The 23,480-nt window shown below is 39.5% G+C and overlaps 1 long non-coding RNA gene across 1 annotated transcript in view; it reads right to left on the bottom strand.

The window, feature by feature from the left end:
* LOC140481026 (uncharacterized) overlaps window positions 1-3,125 on the bottom strand; it is a 54,309-nt gene extending 51,184 nt beyond the window's left edge. Inside the window, exon 1 of the long non-coding RNA XR_011961461.1 lies at window positions 3,015-3,125. This is a non-coding gene — a long non-coding RNA (uncharacterized lncRNA). The remainder of the gene's footprint in view (window positions 1-3,014) is intronic.
* Window positions 3,126-23,480: the final 20,355 nt, after the last annotated feature.

The following is a 23,480-nucleotide window of genomic DNA, read 5'->3' as shown; positions in this document are numbered from 1 at the left end:
TTTGAAGACCCTTCTCGGATCTCCTCACTCATTCTGGCAGTGATGGTTTCCTTTATCAATAATGCAAACTCCAAAGCTCTCACCTCTCTTACTTCCCTTCCTCCTCCCCCCCGGCCCCTCTCCCAAATCTGAAACTACCTGGAATATTGAACTGCCTGTCTTGTGCTTCCTACAACCATGTCTCAGTAATTATAACGATACCATGTTCCCACTTATTGATCAGGGCTCTAAATTCATCCTTCTAACCAGTCAAACCTTTTGCATTAAAATAGGTAGAATTTAGATTTCTCGACCTCCCATGTTCCTTATCCTGCCCATCTTTCTCCACCTACTATATCCTAGTATTCTTTCTATATCTGATTGGACCTTGCTCCCAACCTTGCACCTTTTCTGTGCCCCCTCCCCACTGCCAGAACAATTTAAAGCCTCTCCAACAGCACAACTGCCAGCAAGGATATTAGACCCTTTCCCATTCAGGTGCAATCTGTTCAACCTGTCGAGGTCCCAACTACCCCAGAAAGCATCCCAGTGATCCAAACATCTAAATTTCTCTCTCCCACACCATCCCATCACTCATGCATTCATTTGACTTATCTCCCTATTCCTATACTCAGTAGTGTGTGACACTGAAATTATCCAAAGATTATAACCTTAAGTAGTATTTTCCTTTAAGCTACTATATAACTCCCTAAATTTCTGCTCATTTCTTTTTTTATCCATGTCATTGGTACTGACATATAGTATGACTGTTAACTGTTTATCCTTCCCCTTCGGAACACCTTGCAGCCCCTCTGGGACATCCCTGACTCTGGCACCAGCGAGGCAAAGTACTGTTCCAGGATCTGATTTGCTGGCACAGAACTACCTGCCAGTTCCTCTGACAATCAAGTCTCCTATCACTGGTGGTATCCCAGTCTTTTTCCCCTCCTGCTGTACAGCAGAGCCAACTATGACAACACAAGCATCTCTGCTGCTGCTTTCCCTGAGAGGCCACCCACCCCCCATTCCTTCAACACTATGGTATAATTAACTTCAGATCCTATATATTTTTCCTGCATCTTAACAATCATTCTTGGTTCTGGATTCTGTACAGAACGGCTAAAAGTTCTGCCATTGTGTTTATGTCTTGTAGTCAACTGTCCTTTTATTTTCAGTTTGATCCCTCCTGGACCTAGGAGTTGCATTTTTGATGGTTAAAGTATTAAATGATCCAACTTCCCATTGGAAAGTCCTGGAACCCCTACTTCAGTGAGGAGTTTAAAACTAGTAGGCTATCTTTTGATCTCTGTTTTAGTACTCCAATATTTGCTTTGTAACTCCTTGATTTCCTCAAAGAAGGCAATTTCACCACTTTCTGAGTCTTTTATTCCATGAATGGTTCTCTTTTTTAAGCATTTTTCCCTCCATTTAGTGGATAAAATCATTTTAGAATAACATATCAATTTAAAAATTAACATAATCAAAGTGTCGGAGAATTTAGCCCAATCAGAGATCACAAACACACAGATCAGACTGAGAAAACTGAAAAGGATTTATTTAACAAACAGCAAAATCACAGAAGAGACTTGACTCCACTGAAACAGTCACTGACAGGTTGTTCAGAAGGAACCACATCTTCTTCCCCGAACAGAGAATACAATGGAGTTTTATACCTTTCCAACAATAAAGTGAGTTATGAGACAATGGTGTGAGTTGTACAACAAAGAGAAATAAAGTTCATGCATCAAAGAGATTCAAGTGTCTGGTGTCTGACAATGAGTTTCTTAATTTACTCAGGAAATTCTGATCCTTGCCTGGAGTAGATGTTAGTGGGTTTCATCCTGGTATCAATGTGTTTGTATTGTTGAGGGGGCAAGTGAAATACCTTTGATGCCTCCTTGTCTGGGTACCCTTTGTGAAGGCTTGATTCCTAGTGGGAACAACTGTGCCCTAAGGACATCAGAGGTGGCTGAGCTATTGTGGATGGGAGGTGCATTATCAGTTAATCTGAAGAAGTATATTCTCTTGGTCTGGGACTGGATGAGTCATGTCCCAAGGTATGTGTGTTTCTGGTGTGGCTGGTTTGGCCAACTTGAGACATTGTGGGTAGGCTTAGTGGCTAAGTGCAAACATTTTTTGTTGTCTGTTTTGTGGCCATGTCATGGGGAGGCCGGGACAAGTATTTTCTCCCACACAAAGTCATGACAGTCCCTGGTTCTGCTGGTACATTCTACAAGGTAAAACCAAATACTGGATTAGTGGTGCTGGAAGAGCACAGCAGTTCAGGCAGCATCCAATGAGCAGCGAAATCGATGTTTCGGGCAAAAGCCCTTCATCAGGTACATTCTACACTCTTGTGCATCATCTGCCTTCCACAATGAATGTTGGAAAAATGGCACCTGACACTTTTCAATGTACTCCCCTGGTGACTGCCACTATATAGTTTCAGTTTGCACTCAATGCATTGAGTAAAGTCAAATGTTTATTTCACATGAATTCTCTCTCTATTTTAGTAAAAACTTGACTCTGTCTTCAGTCCTCAACCTGTCTAGCTGCTTCAGCCAATGTTAGGCCTTTTGTAGATTGGAGGACGTCTAAATAAGTTCCCTCTGAAACATCGACTGATTACATGCCGAATCAAATTGTTCTTTAATATACTACAGAAGCAAGTGTTTGTCAAATGAAAATGGTCATTAATGAAAACATGGATGCCCTTCTCCCAACCTTTGTTTCCTTCATTTAAGTTTTGGTTACTCAAGAATGAATGTTGTGCTAAGCACAAATGTAAAAGGCCTGCACATTGATTACAATCATGTGTCTGTTTCATTGTTCACTTCTACCTTGCTAACACATCCTTTACAATGCTACCATTGTATATAGAAAGACACCAGGCTGGTCTTTAACAATGTTGCCAAACTTCAAGAATTTTTGTAACAAACAAAGTGTTCACCCCAGTTCTTACATTTTCTGCCTATTGTGGACCATCTAAGTGTATGAATGTTTCTTGAAGTAACAAAGTCAAATCCATTTCTTACCTGGGTTACAGATATTCTTCCCAGGCTGTCTCTTCCCAAGTTTCTGAGTTGTATTTTCTGAGCATTTATTTATTTATGCTCTATTCAGTCAATGGGATTTGCCTCGAGGTTTCAACAACTGTTCCAGCTTTCTATAAGTTGTATTTTTAGACTTTTTCCCACTGCTGTAATTTGCTGCCATGTCTCTTCACAGCTGCAACCATCTGTTGTTTTCGTTTGATGCCTTAGAGGATGTTTCACGTGCACTATGTGACCAGAATTTTAGGAATCTTCAATGTAATTTGTTATTTACACCATACTGGCTACATTCAGTTTACATAAGCTGAAGGTCTAAGCTGTTTCTCCTGCTTTCATAGTCTCTGTCAACATGTGCTCATTACATTATCATGGACATACCTCAGTATAATCATAGTCAAGTGTTAACCCTTTGCTTTACAGATTTAATTTTCTATATGTTTGCAGAATAGGTTCATTGCCACACATGTGCAAGTACCTTCTTTTGTATAAACATATTAACAAACTAATAACATGCAAGGCAGAGAAAGCTAAGACTTTCTTTGTGCAATTGGGGTCAACCAATACTGTCTGGCTTTGTACTTAAGCAGATCGAGAAAAAGAAAATTCAGTACTGAACCAGTATGTGATGGTTCCAGAATATTCTTATGGAATAAATAATGATATATTAACAGGAAAAAAGTGTCTATTATGGTGCAACTAATTCATACTAACTACAGAATTTAACATGGGAAATGAAGTGCCCTGAGTTATTGAGATAGTGTACTGGAAATCAAGTACCACTGTTCTGATATTTAACAAGAATGACAATTTATTATAAGTAATTAGACTGTAGTTGAAGTTAAAAGTTATAAATTGTCTGCAGAAAACAAGTTAAAATTCAAACTTCCCCTTTCACACAGACAAACCAAAATAAACAAATAGGTTAAAAGTGGAGGAAACCTGGGAAGTGTTTCAGTGGTCCCTATTCACGAGTTGCTGAGATGATCCTTGTAGTGATTGTAATGAGGTCAGCCATGTGGACTTCATGGAATATGAGTTCCTTGATTGGGGCTGTTAATCTGGTCCAATCAAGGAGCCTTGGCTGACAGCTATGAACAGAAACGTGAGAGCTGGATCTGAGGGAGCTGGATCAGTGTCAAGGACTCTCCATGTGTAAACAAAAAGTACTTGGGGACAGGATACTGACATCTGTGAAGCTATTTCAGTCCTTATGATTCTAATGTTGGTCAGAATATTGCTTTTCAGACGTCTTTCTCAGGATGCTTTCACTGCTTTGTAAGAGACAGACACAAGGTGGTTGGTTCACTCACAGAATGTTTTTGACTTAGCAGTTAGAAGTCACAGGCTTCAACAGCTGATGAAAAAATATAAATAGGTTTCCTTCAGTTTTAAGGGAATTTTGATTGCAGAGAACAGAGGGACAGCTCCTGTGTAAGTGGACAGCACTTTCCTTTTTATCTTCATTCTAGCCCTAAGATGTTCATTTACTTGAGAATCAAACTTACAACTGTTGGCAGGCAAATGTTTCTTTATCGTTGATAACTGGTCACTAGTCCATAAACCAATCAATATATTTCCACCATCTGGCTCACCAATATCTTTTCTCGGGGAACTGGATGCCCACATCCCATGAAAAAAAAGATTTATTTAAGAGCCATTTGGCTCTGTTAACTAAACAGTTGGTGGAGATCAAATTGGTGATAGCAACATGGGGTGCTAACCTTACTCAGGATGGCATGGAATTGAAACATGCCTTTTTATCCAAGATGTGGTGGAAATTATTTTGCTGAAGGAGTACTTGTCTTTGTGCTGAGAACTGAAGCAGAAGAATGAACACTAGGCTTTATGCCCAGAAGATAAGAATGTAGGAGGAAATAAGTTGTCCTACAGTAATACAAAGTGCTGTTTACACAACATTTGGAATTCTGCAAACCCATTGTGCTGGATTCCTATTTCAAAGAAGGAAGTTTTTAGCTATCTACCCTGTCAAGTCCCGTTATTCATTTAAACACCTCAGTTAGGTTAAGACTTAAACTTCAAAATGCAAGACTTTAAAGGTCATGTTTTAACAAGCTGGTCTCATAATTGCACTCTTTAAAACACAACATCCTGATAGAGAACAGTACTGCAGCCTCAGCAAGGCAAATATGTCTTTCCTGAAATGTATTACCAGAACGTCAATTCAGTATGATGTGACCAAGAACCTAATGTTGGAAATTGGGGTCCTCTTTTAAAATTTCACCTTCTTAGTATTCCACTTTTAGCATAGGCTGTGTAGCATGAGATCGCATAGCAACTGTGTTTCAGTAGCAATTATTTGCAAATAGCAATCACTATAAACACAAAACATATCTCGAGCACATGAAAACAAAGGTAAGGTCGCTGAACAGATGTCAAAGATGTAATGAGCTCCCTCAGCCCTCCTATCAGTTCAGTGCTATGGAGAATACAATGTGTTGGTCTGAGAATAACGACAACTAAACTTCAAATAGAGAAGGGCAAGGGTCAATGATCATCCTGATGTCATGAATAGCTACCCAATGATATGTGGCCAAGGCAATTTAAACAACACATTGACACATCATAATCTATCAGCGCCAAGAAATTGAGTGTATCAACAAGTGCACAGGAGCATTCTTCACCAGTCCTCATTAGGGAGGTGTTTGTGGTGGAAGATGCATTGGAAAAGTAGGGAAAAGTTCTCTAAAACTTTGGCTAGAAAACAGAATTCAGATTACACAACATCAATAAATTCCATGCCGGCAGTCTTTTTGTTCTTGGGTATCAGTGAAACATCCTCAATTGTCACCATTGTATACCTACTTTGTCGAATTAACTAAGATATCATCTTTAAACAGATACTTAAATTTAATAAACTATCTGAAAATTTCTCACAAACAGTTGACTTCCTATTTAATATAACACTGATCGTGAATCCCGAAAATCTAGCACTAAGTGATTGTAAAATAATTTCATATTTCTTCGTACTGCAGCTAATATTCAATTAGCATTTTAGATTACTTGTCATGCATTGCACAGGTGAACAGATAAACCTTTCTGCTCTTACACATTTCCTATAGTCCTCATATATTCTGAGTTGATTTTCCACGTCACCCAAGAGATAGGACATAGGTTTAAGGAGAGAGGGGAACAATTTAAAAGGGACGTAAGGGGCAACTTTTTCATATAGAGGGTAGGCCTGTGTGGAATGAGCTGCCAGAGGAAGTACAATTACAACATTTAAAAGGTATTTGGATGGGTATATGAATAGGAAGGATTTAGAAGGATACGGGCCAAGTGCTGGCAAATGGGACTGGATTAATTTCAGATATCTGGTCGGCATGGACTAGTTTTGACCGAAGGGTCCATTTCTGTGCTGTACATATGTATGACTCCATAAGTGCTTTCTGATCAGTTAATTAATTTTCAAGTACAGTAACTGAGATATAAGTCAAAGTTGCCGTGTCCAACTAAACCATAGGGCCTCTCTCTAGTTAGAAAGTGATGAGAGGTGCTGGTATAACCTGAGGGTTACTATGCATTGGGTAAAGGGTGAGGTTGGAACGGAGAATCCTTCGTGGTAACCACAGCTGGCATGGGAATTGAACCCATATTGTTAGTGTGTCACTCTGTATTATAAAGCAGCCAATTAAGCTAACTGAGCCTCATATGCCAAAATGGTTTACTTAATTCAAATTTTGAATGGTAAGTGTATCATGGGAAAATAATTGAAAAAAATCCTATTAACATTATATTATTTGTGTTCTCTAAGTAGTCTTCTGAAGAAATTCATCATTTCTATCTGTCATTCCAAGAAAGAATGAGTACTATTGCATTTATATTTGGTACCACCTTTGTTGTTGCTGACAAAGAAAAAGAATAATAGTAAGTTTTGGATTTAGATCCTTCAGGATATTTGTGACACCATTTGTAACACAGGAATTCATACACTTCTGTTAAACTAGTGTGCTGGGCACCAATATTAATTAAACTATAAAATGTAAGGGAAGATTATCAAAAGGAATGTGAGGAAATGTTTTGCAGATGTGTTGCTTTCAGCTTAATAAACCCCATTAGTTTTGTTCCTTTGGCCAATAACTGTTGGAAATGTTGCTAACTTTAAAAGGAATAATTATCCCAATCTGCACTGTCTCATTAGTTTGTCATATTTTTTTCATTAGAACATATTGCAACTTAAAAGTAAAGCTTTGTCTAACGCACATTGTTTCAATTCACCACTTCAGCAGGTTACAGGATATTTCTGAATTCCAGTTCTGTGTCAGCAGGTGCCTTTATTTTTCCTTTTAAAATCGTTTTATATATAACCCTCTAGACATTCTGTGAAAGTGGGGAGATTTTCAGCAACCATAAAAAAACTAATGAAGTCGGCATTTTTCTGTTTTTCTGTTATGTCGAGATGCTAAAGAGAAAGTTAGAGAATACAAAGCTGAGTGTACTTTCTGACAAACACTACTTCTGCTCTTTCAACCTCTAAAAGAAATATCTCATTGTTAAGACATAACCTCATTTCCTTACTAATGACATTATCATTGTTATTATTGTTATTGCTTTTAATGTTTTCTGAATCTGTTTTCAGTCTCCTGAAGACATATATAATTAAGTTATGGATCTCTTCTGCTGTTTTGGTGTCACAGCTAACAAAATCAACTAAAAAGCATTCCAGAACCATTCGAGCTTAATGGGAACTGCCATTTCAGCAGACTGCAGTGAGTGAAGACATGAGTCAATATGTCACAAGCTACAACATTGTAATTGTCCAGGTTAAGATTGCTCCCTTAGGAATGTTGGCACAATGCATAATGGTTCTTAAGATTATACTTATTTTTCCTCTAGCCTTGTGACATAATTCATTATAGCCTTTTAATGGCCTTGTGTAACCCTTTCATCATTAAGTTAATGCAATTTGCCTGTTCGTTCAATATTTGATCCATGTTGATTAACCCTGTGTAATAGAGTTTTCTTGAGGACTTCTCTACAAATTTGTGTACTTTTTCCACAAGCAGATGTAAAGTCCATGCAGGAAGTAGATGATCTCTGTAAGTACTTTTTTAAAAAAATAATTCAGGTGATGTAGGTGGGCCAGCATCTATTGCTCAGTCTTCTGGTACTACTGCAGATGGTAGGGGTTGTGGATTTGAAAGGTTTCATCTAAGGAGCCTTGGTGACACTCTGCAGTGCAACTTGCAGATGGTACACTGCTGCTACTGAACAAAGGTGGTGGAGCCAATGTATATGGATGTGATGCCAATCAAAAGGGCTACTTTGACCTGAATAATATTGAGCTTCTCAAGTGTTATTGGAGTTGGTCTCATCAAGCAAGTGGGCAGTATTCCATTGATCCTTATTTGTGTCTTTCAGACGGTGAACAGTCTCTAGGGAGACCAGAGGTCAGTTATTCGCTGCAGAATTTCTATCCTCTGACCTGTACTTGTCGCCACAGTACATGTATAGCTCATCCAGTTCAATTTGGAGTCAATGGTAACTCCAAGGATGTGAATAGCTTTAGGTTACTTCTGTTTATCAGCAAGGATAGCACCATTTTAGAAAGTCAAACAATCTACATTAGGTACTAATTGTAATAGCTAAAATCTGAATTTTAAAAGGATGCCATATTTTGCCATGGCACCTCATATGCCATAGGATAATGGGCAGTGTTATTTTTCTCTTTCAAAACTGTTCGTAGATCTCGTTAAATTGCATACTGCAGCATCTCCAACACAGGAGATGCTGTTTTAATGCTTTGAGTGCTAGTGTCCTGAAAGCTCTAACCCATTAAGTAGTAATGATCAATGACTTGGAAAGGGAATTGATTGGGAAGATAAGAAAATAAACTTGTAGGGTGACAGAAATAAAACAAAGTTAAAAAATCACACAACACCAGGTTATAGTCCAACAGGGTTATTTGGAAGTACTAGCTTTCGGAGCACTGCTCCTTCATCAGGTGGCTGTTGAACTATAACCTGGTGGTGTGTGATTTTTAACTTTGACCACCTCAGTCCAACACCGAAACCTCCACATCAGGAATAAAGTAGGGGAACAGGACTGACTAGATTACTCTACAGAGAGATAACATAGACTCACTGAGTGACTGTATACTTCTATACAGGAAAAGTAAGCTACAATCTGAACTGAATTTCCAGCTATTCTCACTTCCACTTTCAAAAATAACCATGGCATTAGTTCCAGAACAACTACCGACTGGGGTGTGTTAGAGGATTGAAAGACTCGATTCAAAAACAATATAGTCAATATGAATGAGCCAAACTTGGACTTGTGTGCTGCTGAGTCTTAAGGTAAGCTCACATCACAAACACAAATAGATTGAAATTTCATTTGAATTATGAATTCAGATTTGGTTGAATTGTGTCAAAAATACCATTATTTCCAACCTTAAAGATAAATGAGTAACCGTTTGCCCAATTCATCATTCCAGGATATTTTTATAATCCTTACTGCTTTTAAATAAGTAAAGGAAAAAGACTAAAAACTGATGTTGTTTTAACTTGTGTAGCAAGCCACTGCTACATGAGACTGGAGCATTGAGTGATTGGTGCTGTGATTTTGACACAAACAGATTGGTAACTTGTGCTATTTAGGAAACTTAATATTAAGGATCAGAGGAAAAAGAGTTTCCAACTCATCGGTTTTGGTCATAGTCAAATTCACATGCTGAGGAGTGTTAATCCCCAAATCGATACGTTTACTTTTATACAAGCGTCTTAATCACAGTAACTGCCCCCTTCTGGTGCTCTGATATATGGCATCTTAAAAACATCAAATTGTATTCAATCCTCATTCATTCTTTATTTGGAAATGACAATTTAAAATCTTCAATCAATACACAACACAATATACTCAATAGTTATATTAATTTGCAATCTCATAAGTGTTTGTTTAATTGTTTTCTACCAAACCAATTCCTAGCTGCTTACAATTCAAATACATAAATTAATATGAACATCATGCTTTTGCTTCCTTGATAATGGAACCATCTTTAGATCTGAAATTTACGACTCTAACTGAAATTTCAATTATGTTCCTAGTCCTGAAAATGTTTCAAGGAAATTTTTTTTAAGTGGATTTGGTTAAGTGAAAGGAATTGTGCGTGTGCCAATGCCAAGAGCAATTTTTTAAAATGCAGCTGAAATCTGTCAACAGGATCACTTCCATGTTTGTGTTATTAGGTACATATAACTCATTAAGTTCTTAAATATGATATAAAAGGTGCCTACTTGTAACTGGTACCGATACACAACAACAGCCCACCAGCTACCACCTCCAAACCCCCCCCCCCCCTCCCCCCCATCTCAGCTGTAAATACTTTGAGCCAGGGTGAGGGTGAGGGTTTATTTTGGTTTATCCTCCCCTCATGCAAAGTTTTTTTCACATCTCAACAATGATGTCTCTCTTGGCTCCCCCTGCCCCAACACCAACTGAATGTGCCAAGATTTCAGAGGATCCCACTACTTCTTCGACTGATCTGGTGGATGATATTTTGGGCTCAAGCTCAGGTGCGTGTACCCAGAATGTACACATGAAGCACATCACTTAAATATTTAATTGTATTGCCATCGTAATATTGCAGAATATCAATTATGTTCATGCAGCTACACAGAGCAGTTCTAAACAATATTCTCATTAACAATTCATTTACAGAGCAAGATGTACATATCTAAAAAAAATCTAAAAATCTCTGGACTACCTTCCACTAGAAAGCTGTAATTATAAGAAGTTTCTTTCCCATAAAAAAACAATTCAGTGTTATTGTTAAATGTTTCTGTGGATTCGGATCATTGGTTAAGAACATCTTCAAAACAAGGTTCCATAAGACTTGACAGTGCAATAAGATGCTTTCACTGTGGGTGGAGCATTTGGGAAATTGGTATGATTTTTAGCCCATTGCAGTTAATAGTCTCCTGCTTAGGAGGGACTCATAGAATTGTCACTTTGACACAATTCTTCTGGGATTGCTGTGTGTGATCTCCATTGGATGGTGGAAAGAATACACTGACAAACTCACCATTAAACTCAACATGGACTACTCTCATTCTTGGAGACATGCATTTCCATTAAGGATGGGCACCTCAGCACCTCACTCTACCACAAACCCTCAGATAACCTCACAATGCTACACTTCTCCAGCTTCCACCCAAAATATATTGAAACAGCCATCCCCTATGGACAAGCCCTATGCATACACAGGATCTGTTCAGATGACGGGCACCTGGAAGTATCAAGAATGCCCTCATAATATGGGGTACAATACTCAACTCATCGACTACCAGTTCTGATGGGCCACAGCGAGAAACTGTAATGACCTCCTCAGGAGTCAGACACAAGCTTCATTGTCCAGTACTTCCCAGGAGCTGAAGAACTACACCATGTTCTTTGTATCATGCAACACCTTATCAATGAGGATGAGCTGAGCACCTTCCCAAGACCTTTCCCATGCCTTAACCTCTCACCTTTAAACAACCACCAAACCTCAAACAGATCATTGTTCATAGCAAACTGCCTGGCTTTCAGGACAACACCATACAACTGTGTCATGGGAGACACTGCAAGACATGTCAGAGTTTCGACACCGATTTTATCATTACGCGTGGTGACACCTCCCACTGTGTATGTGGCAGGTACTCATGTGACTCAGCCACCATTGTCTATTTCATACGCTGTAGGTAAGGAGGCATGGTACATTGGTGAGACTGAGCAGAGGCTACGGTAATGGATGAATGGACATTGTACAACAATCAACAGACAGGAGTGTTCTCTCCCAGTAGGAGAACACATCAGCGGTCCGGGACATTCGACCTTGGACCTTCGGGTGACCATCCTCCAAGACGGACTTTGGGACAGGCAACAACGCAAAGTGGCCAAGCAGAGGCTGATAGCCAATTTCGGTACCTATGGGGATGGCCTCAACAGGGACCTTGGGTTCATGTCACACTACAGGTGACCCCACTGCACTACACACACACATAGACACAGACACACACACACACACTTACAGACAGACACACACACACACACTCCTACACACACAAACTCCTACAGATACACACTCCTAGAGATGCACACACATTCCTAGAGAACCATACACTTACGCAGACCCTCTCTCATGTACAAGCTCTCTCTCATACGCTCATGAATGCACTTCCGCACTCATACGCACACATCATCCTCTCCCAGACTTATACCCCTTTACACTCACTCTCACAAACATACACACACTCTCTCACAGACACTCGTAACTCTGTGCACCCCCCCCCCGCTCCCCGCACCCCCCCCCCCCCACACACACACACACACACCACATGCACACATACATCTAAGTTTGTGAGGTAAATTTGTACTTGCAGAATTACATTTTATTTTGCTCAAAAACTGCATGAATCGATATAAGATTCTATAAATTCATTCAGAATCAGTCTGAACATTGTGGCACAGACAGTCTCACACAGGGCACCTCACACCTTCAATGCATTATCTGGGCAGATGACACCAATTGTTAAAGTTCACTTGAGAATATAACTTTTAAAAAGTTCTGTGATTTACATATGAAAGAACTAAGACCAACATGTTCTTTCTAAAAGATGAGAGACTTAGCAAACAATCCAGGTATTTTTCAATATATAATTTCAGTTACATCACACTGTAAACTTTTGCTATAAATTCTGTGTCTCACAATCTTATGCCCACAACCACCTGATGAAGGAGCAATGCTCCAAACGCTAGTACTTCCAAATAAGCCTGTCAGACTATAACCTGGAGTTGTGTGATTTTTAACTTTGTATACCCCAGTCCTGATTTGCACCTCCAAATCCTGACAAACGAGACGTCCTGTTTACAAAAAGAAACTACCCTTGAAGTTATTTTGTGTAGGCCTTTCTACCAATGTCCTAATGTAGTTGCAGAAGACGATCCGGAACACCCAATGGGAATCCAGGTCTGGTATATTTCAGTCCCAAGTCAAATAGCAACATGATGCAGCCCTTGTAATCTCATAACCTCAACTCATAACTGCTATGCTTACCAGATAGCATTCTGATCTTGAACTTAGCAGTTGGCATGTGAAAAATAAAGTGCATTTGGCAGCAGTGCTAGCTCATAATACCTCTAGTTTGGTTATTTTTAAGGAGAATTTCAAAACAGCCACTAGAATGAAAGGCAACTTGTTTAAGCCCAATGCTGATATCTCTATCTTCATAGTTCCCATTATGATTAAACAAACATAATTTTTGCATTTCAGCTGGTGGTGAATTTAACATGAGCACTTTCTGGATGAACAAATGTCAGTCACCACTAATGCCTGTTGGTTTACTTGCCAATGGAGCTCACTATTGGAATTTAATTGAACATCTGCTCTTCCCTGGAGTAGCTGTAACGTTTGCACATAAATAACTGCCAGTAACATTAGTACCACTATTATTTTGACACCAAGTGATGGGACAATTTACTTTGCCAGAAATAGTGATTCACAGTCAAATTCTGTGATGTGGTCTAAACAGCTTTATGGCATCACTACACCACTCTTACCTGGAATAACAAAAACACTGCTGCTACATATGTAATATTTGGGAAGTATCCCACTTTGTAGATGGATTAATGTGAATTTAGTTTTAAAAATATGGAATTATTGTGGCACTATCACCATGCTGTATTGGACAGAATAAAACCAGCAGCTCAAGACTGGACATCAATGAGACATTGTGGGCAATCAACAGCAACAGAATTGTACTCCAGCACATTGTGCAATATAAGCCTGCTATTCCCTCTCTTAGGGCACTATGGGTCAACTGACAGGACATGGACTACAATGGTTCAAGAAGTCGGCTCACTACCTCCTTCTGAAGGGCAACTAATGGGAAATAATTGCTAGCCAGATAGTGAGAACTACACTCCCAAGCGAAAAAAAAACAACTATTGAAGACAGCTTAGTTTTTTGTATTGCCATCAATGTGTCCAGATGGAAATTGTGGTGATGGCAATACAATCAGGTGGTCCAAGTTGCTGTGGCAACATGCATTTTTACATGCATGTTATTGTGACACTGATGGTAAAGACAACAAATTTCTTTCCATCATATGGCTAACGTGTGTGTGTTTGTGTCTGTCTATGTGTGTGCGTGTGTGTGTGTATGTGCATGTGTGTTGTCTGTCTGTGTGTCTGTGTGTGTATATCAAGTCTTTGAGTGGAAAATTGTGGCATTGGACAAGCACAGCAGGTTAGGCAGCATCTGAGGAGCAGGAGAATCAATGTTTTGGGCATAAGCCCTTCATCAGGAAGCAGCATCATTCTTGATGAAAGGGTTATGCCAAAAACATCGATCCTCCTGCTCCTCAGATGCTGCCTGACCTGCTGTGCTTTTCCAGCATCACACTTTTTGACTCTGATCTCCAGCATCTGCAGTCCTCACTGTCTCCTATCAAGTCTTAGAGTTGCATTTGAGACCAATAGAACCCTGAGTAAAGCAGTAATGTAAAGGAAAAACATTTCAAAATGCAGTTATAAGAAATTACACAGAAACTAATTCTACTAAACACGCATAAGAGTGTTCATATTCAAAAGACCGGACTCTTTTCTCTTAAAGGCAGAGAAGTAATACGATAGAAGACTTCAAGATTGTGAATGTGTTTTATAGCCGAATGTGGAAAAGATGGTTCTACCAGTAAGAGACAACAATCGGGGAAAAGCAAAAACGAGTCATTAACAAATCCAACAGGAAAATCAGGAGAAATGTCTTTACCCAGGGAATAGTTCGGAAGTGGAATCAATTCCTTTGGTGAGCAGTTGAGACAAATAGGATAGATGCTTTTATGAGGAAGTCAGTAAACACAAGGGAGAAAGGATATGTTGATTAGGTTTAGATGAAAAAAAGACAGGGAGAAGAGACTCATGTGGTGCATAAATACTGGCATGGACCTATAGGACTGAATGACCTGTTTCTGTGCTATAAATACTTACTAAAATGTGCATCTGATTCAACTATGAAAGTTCATTTGTCACTTGCTTTGTGCTGATTTGAAAGGGCGTTATTTCATTTAAACTGCTCTGTATTAGAAGGATACTTGTGTTAGTTTGTTATTGAATGCTCCAGAAACAAACTCATTACCCCATCTATTCACACATATTAAATAACAAACAGATGGATGGCTGTAACAGGCTGCCAAGATTTCCATGAATGTTCTATTTAAAAAAAAACAAAGATGTTTTATTTAGATTTGTTCTTTGTTTCTTTCTGTTTTTCTGGCAGATGGCAGCTGGTTCCTGATGTTTGTACTGGCACGGATGAAATAACTGTCTGTTTGCATGAAGCCTGATAACTCTTTGAACTGTTGCTTTTATGATTTTATTTAAGGAACTATATTATTTGATAAATTAATTTGCTAAAACAAAGATTTCCACGTTCAAAGAAAGAAGACAAGCAGATAATTAATCTTGTGGTGGTCAGCTTTAGAAGAACATGGTTGTTTTGTCAATATCTGGCCGACAGGTCTGTTCATATTTCAGTATGTATAAAGTCAACTTACTTAATTCCAGAAAAATGCTGCTAAATGTTGCAGGGTATTTGAGAACAATTTTCATTGAAACTGCACAAGGTCGCAATAATGTCCTTTTACCATGGTGCTATTTCAAATCAAACTAAACCGATGGCTAAGTTCCCTGTAGGATTAATATATTTTTAATCCAATATGAAAATATATTTACCATAAAATAGGTCGACATAATTCTGAGCTGATGTCATTAACTACCATGAAGCCAAAGTTTATTTGAGATTCGTTGCCTAATTTGGTCATTGATGAAAGTCAAACTAAGAGTAACATTAGTATCTTTCAGAAGATGTATCCCCTGGCTGGGTACGGTTACCAACACACAATAGATTGCGTTAATTCCATGAGTATATAAACATTGATTAGGGTTCTTATGGCACACTGGTAGTGTCCTTACCTCTGAGGCCATGTTCAAGTGCTACCTGCTCCAAAGGTCTGTCAAAACATCTCTGAATATATTGATTAAAAATACACGTAATTATTGATAATCTAATGATGTCTCTGCTGGTTCAGCCGCATTCATCAGATGGATTATAGCTATATACCCAAAGATCCTCTATTCAGTGATTTGATTATGGCTGTCTGACCATCCATATATCCACTACAAGAAAAACTGCAAATGAGCTATGAAAACATCAAATGTTGGAGACAATTACTGATGGCCATGATCTCTGTCATCCAACCCTTTGTATGGATATAAGAAGAGGTGACAGAAACAATATGCTCAGCTGGCTGAGAAAATGTCTCAGAGATAACAGAGGCCACTGAATTGTTTCAGCGCATGCTTCTCCTCTGCAGCAAATGCAGCTGTGCCAGAATGGAATTCCTGAGCTACATCAGGTGCTATCTAACACAGAGTTGACAACTTGGTACAAGCCACCGTGCATATCAGCTCAAAGCCCACCACTTTCAAATCCTCTGGGCAATCCAAAGCACTTTACAGGCAATAAAGCTCTTTTGAATTGTAGCCACTGGTGTAAGATAGACCAAATGCAGCAGCTCAAACTTGATGATGCAAAATCTCACAAAATACTAAGCAATAAATAACCAGCTATTCAGTTAGTAACTGTTTTGGTTGGGAAATGCATGTGACCAGAATGAAAAGGGAACTCCATTCCTCATTTTTGAAGTTCTAGCATGGTATATTTTACCTGTAAGGACTGAAGGATACCTCGACAACAAGAGACAATGATGTATCAGCATGATTATGTGCTCAAAGTGTTCTTTGAAACTACATCCTAACCATCACTATTCACTTAAACTAAGGTCAAAATGAAGGAGAGACAATCCCAATATTTTGTTGAGTGAATATCAAGCTCCCCTGAGTTGGTGACCTTACACTCCAGAGCAGATACAATAGTGTACTGTTCCCCAATCAAATCCAGTAATCAACATGCTGACTGTTGATTACTCAAGCCACCCTGTCTCCCCCTCCCCCCACATTATGGATTTCCCTCCTTTGCTCAATCATCCCATGTATGTTTCCTTGGAAGTACGGCCACAACTGTTGAACAACCAGACACCTAACTGATCTCTTTGCACCTCCCCAACTGTCTTATCGTGACTCCCTCAACTGGTTCAACTGGACCTCTGGGACTGATGGCAATCCACTACCTGGACTACAATGCAATGGAACCCCTGACACTAGGTGTTCCAAATAGCAGTCCAACCGTGTCTAAGGCCTTGGACTGAGACTGGACGATGGTATTCACTGATTGTGATGAGACCCCCGGACTGATAACAGTGCCCATTGTCTGCAGTGAGGACTATTTCCTCATTTCCATTACCATTGGTTGATGGACAATGTATTATGTTTGCCACATCTGCTGCTAACACATTGTCTAAGTGTAACATTAACATAACACAGTGCCTTGCAGTAACATGTCCACCCTCTTGACTGATCATTGATGGTAAGTATGACATATTGCCTGGTTTCATCTTTGCACTAAAAGGCAAGATAAGACAGAAACATGGTGAGCTTTTAAGTTCTGAATATGTAAAAATGTAAGGCAAGGCTGATATGTACTCAGCATCCAAGTAAGTGCAAGGTGAATGAGCACTAAGAGAGCAAGCCTTGAACCCTGAACTGGAGCTTGTTTTGATGCATAAGATCAATACCTGTCCCTGTGTGCAAAGCAGCCTGGCAGGAATATTGTAAAGTGTTGGTGAGCTCCAAATGGAGTATTGACATGCTAAACTCCATTGTAAATGAGTTGTCGTCATGCCAAGTGATGTGGCGATGTTTGTGCATCTACAATGCCAATCTCCATGGATGGGAATGGGAGCTGGTTACTGCCTATGAAGCGTGCCCTGAGATGTTGGGGAATGATGGTCAGGATGAATATCAAGATGGTGCTGCAATGGCAGAGAAGATGCTCATGAGCTAGTGGTGCCAGAACCCCACTCAGCTTTTCATGTTGGGAATTGTTGTCATGCCATGCCTGGGAAAATAACAAATTATAAACAATTGAGGTGAGGCAACTTAATAATAAACCTTAATACTTCATTGTTCACTGATGAGATTTTCAACTTGTGTTCAAAACCTTGGATGCTTATTTTTGCTCAACATTGAGAATCTCATTTGACCAAGCCTGCTGTATTTCCCCAGCTGTCAATGCCCACAGTTGAGGGCCTGAGAAAATTCCACACTGTGTGTTTAATCTATGGTAAAATAATCAGAAACAACCATCACTGTATTAAATGTTTGCCATCTGAAAATGTTTTTGAGTGGACAAAGGAAAAGAATGGAAGGAAAACATTGGAAACAAGGAATCATTTTAAGCCTAGTCCAGAAAGATAAATGACTATCTGAAGAATAGTGCAATTGTATCTGTGATGTGATGTTGGCTTTCCATTACAAATTAAAAGGAAAATGGGAAAGCTCAGTTCTATATTGAAGGTATACGATCCCTCCAAAATCAATTGTGCTTCCTGCCTTATTCTTAAATTAAACTGCTTAAAACTGATAATCTCGTCATCCTCTCAGCTACAATTAGAAGTTCAACTCTCTTTTTTTAAAGTTTTTGGTCTCTGTAGGGATCATAGCCGAATAGAAATATCCTGCAGGAGCTCCAAAATTTTTATTTTCTGCACTCCCATATATAACACCAATCCACATCAGCAAGTGTGAATTTTCTAAGAGCAAATCAGTTCTCAATTAAACAAGTCAATTCATCAAGTACAATAGTTTGCAGTTGTACTTCTAACAGTAAGAGTAATTTGCCAGACAAATGTTGTAAAAGGTTAATGGGACATAAAAGATGTCTGAAGGCTGAATAGGAAGTATATAATTCAGTTTGTGAGGAATGTTTACTTTAATAGACTGCATGCGACCAGTAATCATTGATACCATTGAGGCGTTTTCACCCTGAAGGTAACAAAAGTGCAAATTAACTCAGAATTCTAGATCTGGGTAAATGAAATGAGGATAATTGTGTATCCTGCAGAGACCATTAAATCTGATAGAAGTATTATGATATGTAGAATTCAAAGCAAGTGAAATATTCTCCATTATCTAAATCACTTTTACATGCAATCTTAAAGCTATTTGAAAGTTACACATTGTAATATTTACCAATACAATCCACTAGCACGTGCTTTGAGTGAAGTTAGTGGTATACAGAAATGTAAATTGTAATGTTCCTTTCACCCAGGGCAACTTTTGTTTCCTGCCTTTGGGGGTTTCTAGGCAACATGTCATCACTGTGTGTTATATGTGCTCTGCATGTGTACTGTATAAAGTCCCATGGCATCTTGGGTCACAACAGAAAAATAATATACCATATACTGAATATTGTTGACTGGAAGTGCTCCACACTGAGTCTTTATTGCACAGTCAATGCCGTGGTACTACTACGACTTTGCCCATGGACTAAATGTAATGTGGAAAAAATTCTAGGCTTTGTCTCCGCTTATGTGACCAGAACAAGTAAAACATTAGGGAGGTGTAAGATATGCTTCAGACTTATGTAACCTATGTCAGGGTATAATGCAGGAAAAGGGAGGATACAACAGCAAACACTTATATTTGTACAAGAACTAAGAAAAAGCAGCAGGAGTAGGCCATTTGGTAAGATCATTGCTCAGTTTCAAACATAAATTCACTTTTATAGAAATATTAAACATAACCCAGGTTTGTGAGTTTCTGCCATGTGCCTATATAGAATCCCTACAATTTGGAAGCAGGCTATTCAGCCCAACGAGTCACACTGAATTTCCAAAGAGCATCCCACACAGTCCCACCCATCCACCTGTAACCCTGTATTACCATGGTTAATCCATCTAGCCTGCACATCCCTGGACACTATGGGAAATTTAGGCATCACCAATCCACCTAATCTGCACATCTTTGGACTGTGGAAGGAAACCGACAGAGATACAGGGAGCATGTGTAAACTCTACATAGACAGTTGCCCAAGGCTGGAATCAAGCCCAGATCCCTGGCACCTTGAGGCAGCAGTGTGATCTATTGAGCCACTGTGCTGCCCCAGTCTTTAGTCTGTTACTAAAGAGGCCTACTCTCGACTTGCATATCTTTGGACAACAGAACAGGAAGTCCCATAAGATTGTGGACTTGTGAGAGAAGTCTTTTCTTTCCTTCTCTGCTACCACTCTGCCTCATTATTAAGGTGCTGGGACTCGAAGCATGCTGATACTTGGTGGACAAATCATTGCCATTTATTGAATAAGCTGTAGCAAGCCATCCTCGTCATCAATGTCAATGCTGCCATGAGGCCAAGGCAAGTTTCAGAGCATTTGTGATGTGCTCCCCTGGGTTGTTGGCGATTCGACATTTGAGAAAACCGTATCTGGATTGGAGTGAACAGGGGAGTGTAGGGTAGTTGGTGGGCAGTAGGAATGAGGCAGATTCTCTGATAAACATTTGAACATAAGCTGGTCAAGATCTGCCTTCCAATGCTTTAATGGATGCATGGTGACTTTTAAGTAGCAGAGAGGGGAACCTGGTAGAAATGGATTTGCTATGAATCATTTCCACATTCCTACAACCACGAATAAATCAATTGACAGAATAGTTATGGAAATGGTTAACCTTTACAGCCAAACTGTCCACAAGCATAAAAGTGCTAACAACTTACTAAGAAGGAATTTTCCCATTTTCTTGCCTGGTACTTTACTGGTGGAACTATGTTCCCTTGCAATGCACAGCTGGTGTTTATTATAATTCTATTTGTACAATAACCAGTAAAATGTAATATATTAAATTCATATTGAAATAGTTGTAGAGAAAAATTCCAAAGAAAATCCCACTTAATATCCTGATCAAAAAGTAAAATATGCAGAGATTAAGATACCAGAACATGTTAATAAAACTCATAACAAGGCTACTTAAAGTAATTGTATTCAAAATTGAAAGCCTGGCCTCTATTAGCTAACAGCTAATAGTCCATTTTACCATGTGATATGGCACTATCTGGTATTCACAAATCTTCAATAAGAAAAGTTCCTGATACAGTATGTGGATGTACCTATTAGAGAAGTTGCAAAACCTGACCTACTCTTGGGAAATAAGGCAGGGCAGGTGATTGACGTGTCTGTGGGAGAGCACTTTGGGGTCAGCGACCATAATTTTATTAGTTTTAAAATAGTGATGGAAAAGGATAGACCAGATCTAAAAGTTGCAGTTCTAAGTTTGAGGAAGGCCAATTTGGACAGTATTAGGCAAGAACTTTCAAAAGTTGATTGGACGGGGATGTTCGCAGATAAAGGGACCACTGAAAAATGGGATTCCTTCAGAAATGAGAAAGTATATTCCTGTTAGGGTGAAAGGAAAGGCTGGTAGGTAGAGGGAATGCTGGATGACTAAAAAAATTGAGGTTTTGGTTAAGAATAAGAAGGAAGCACATTCGGGTATAGACATGGTAGATTGAGTGACTCCTTAGACGAGTATAAAGGCAGTAGGAGTACACTTAAGAGAGAATTCAGGAGGGCAAAAATGGGACATGAGATAGCTTTGGCAAATAGAACTAAGGAGAATCCAAAGCGTTTTTACAAATACATTAAGGACAAAAGGGTGACTAGGGAGAGAATAGGGCACCTCAAAGATCAGCAAAGTGGCCTTTGTGTGGAGCCGCAGGAGATGGGGGAGATACTAAATGAGTATTTTGCATCAGTATTTACTGGGGGAAAAGGACATGGAAGATATAGAATGTAGGGAAATAGATGGTAACATCTTGAAAACAAATGTCCATATTATAAAGGAGGAAATGCTGGATGTCTTGAAATGCATAAAAATGGATAAAACCCCAGGACCTGATCAGGTGTACCTGGAACTCTGTGGGAAGCTGGGGAAGTGATTGCTGGGCCTCCTACTGAGATAGTCACAGATTAGGTGCCGGAAAACTGGACATTGGCTAACGTGGTCCCACTGTTTAAGAAGGGTAGTAAGAACAAGCCAGGGAACTATAGACCAGTGAGCCTGACTTTAGTGGTGGGCAAGTTGTCGGAGGGAATCCTGAGGGACAGGTTGTATGTGTATTTGGAAAGGCAAGGACTGATTCGAGATAGTCAACATGGCTTTGTGCATGGGAAATCATGTCTCACAAACTTGATTGAGCTTTTTGAAGAAGTAACAAAGAGGATTGATGAGGGCAGGATGATGGACATGATCTATATGGACTTCGGTAAGGCATTCGACAAGGTTCCTTATGGGAGACTGGTTAGCAAGGTTAGATCTCATGGAATAAAGGGAGAACTATCCATTTGGACACAGAACTGGTTCAAAGGTAGAAGACAGAGGGTGGAGATGGAGGGTTGTTTTTCAGACTGGAGGCCTGTGACCAGGGGAGTGCCACAAGGATTGGTACTGGGTACACCATTTTTCATCATTTTTATAAATGATTTGGATGTGAGCACAAGAGGTATAGTTAGTTAGTTTGTAGATGACACCAAAATTGGAGGTGCAATGGACAGCGAAGAAGATTATCTCAGATTACAATGTGATCTTGATCAGATGGGCCAATGGGCTGAGACGTGGCAGATGGAGTTTAATTTAGATAACTGTGAGGTGCTGCATTTTGGGAAAGCAAATCTTAGCAGGACTTATACACTTAATGAGAAGATCCTGAGGAGTGTGACTGAACAAAGAGACCTTGGAGTGCAGGTTCATAGCTCCTTGAAAGTGGATTCACAGGTAGCTTGGATAGTGAAGAAGTCGTTTGGTATGTTTTCCTTTATTGGTCAGAGTACTGAGTACAGGAGTTGGGAGGTCATGTTGTGGCTGTACAAGATATTGGTTAGGCCACTGTTGGAATATTGCGAGCAATTCTGGTCTTCTTCCTATTGGAAAGATGTTGTGAAACATGAAAGGGTTTCAGAAAATATTTACAAGAATGTTGCCAGGGTTGGAGGATTTGAGTTATAGGGAGAGGTTGAATAGGCTAGGACTGTTTTCCCTGGAGCCTTGGAGGTGAAGGGTGACCTTATAGAGGTTAACAAAATCATAAGGGGCATGGATCAGATAAATAGACAAAGTCTTTTTCCCTGGGGTTCGGGAGTGCAGAACTAGAGGACATAGGTTTAGGGTGAGAGGGAAAGAGACCTAAGGGGCAACATTTTCACACAGAGGGTGATATGCGTCGGGAATGAGCTGCCAGAGGAAGTGGTGGAGGCTAGTACAATTGTAACATTTAAAAGGCATCTGGATGGGTATATGAATAGGAAGGGTTTGGAGGTAATATGCACCGGGTGCTGGCAGGTGGGACTAAATTGGGTTGGGATATCTGGTCGGCATGGATGAGTTGGACCGAAGGGTCTGTTTCCGTGCTGTACATTGCTGTTATGGTCCTCATAGAGATTATACATTTTAAAAAGAAGGTCAAATGTCCAGTTAATTGCTGAAAAAAATGACAAGTCAACA

Source organism: Chiloscyllium punctatum, chromosome 9 (genome assembly GCF_047496795.1).
Source record: "Chiloscyllium punctatum isolate Juve2018m chromosome 9, sChiPun1.3, whole genome shotgun sequence".
Lineage (NCBI taxonomy): Eukaryota > Metazoa > Chordata > Chondrichthyes > Orectolobiformes > Hemiscylliidae > Chiloscyllium > Chiloscyllium punctatum.
This window is presented reverse-complemented; position numbering and strand designations above follow the sequence as displayed.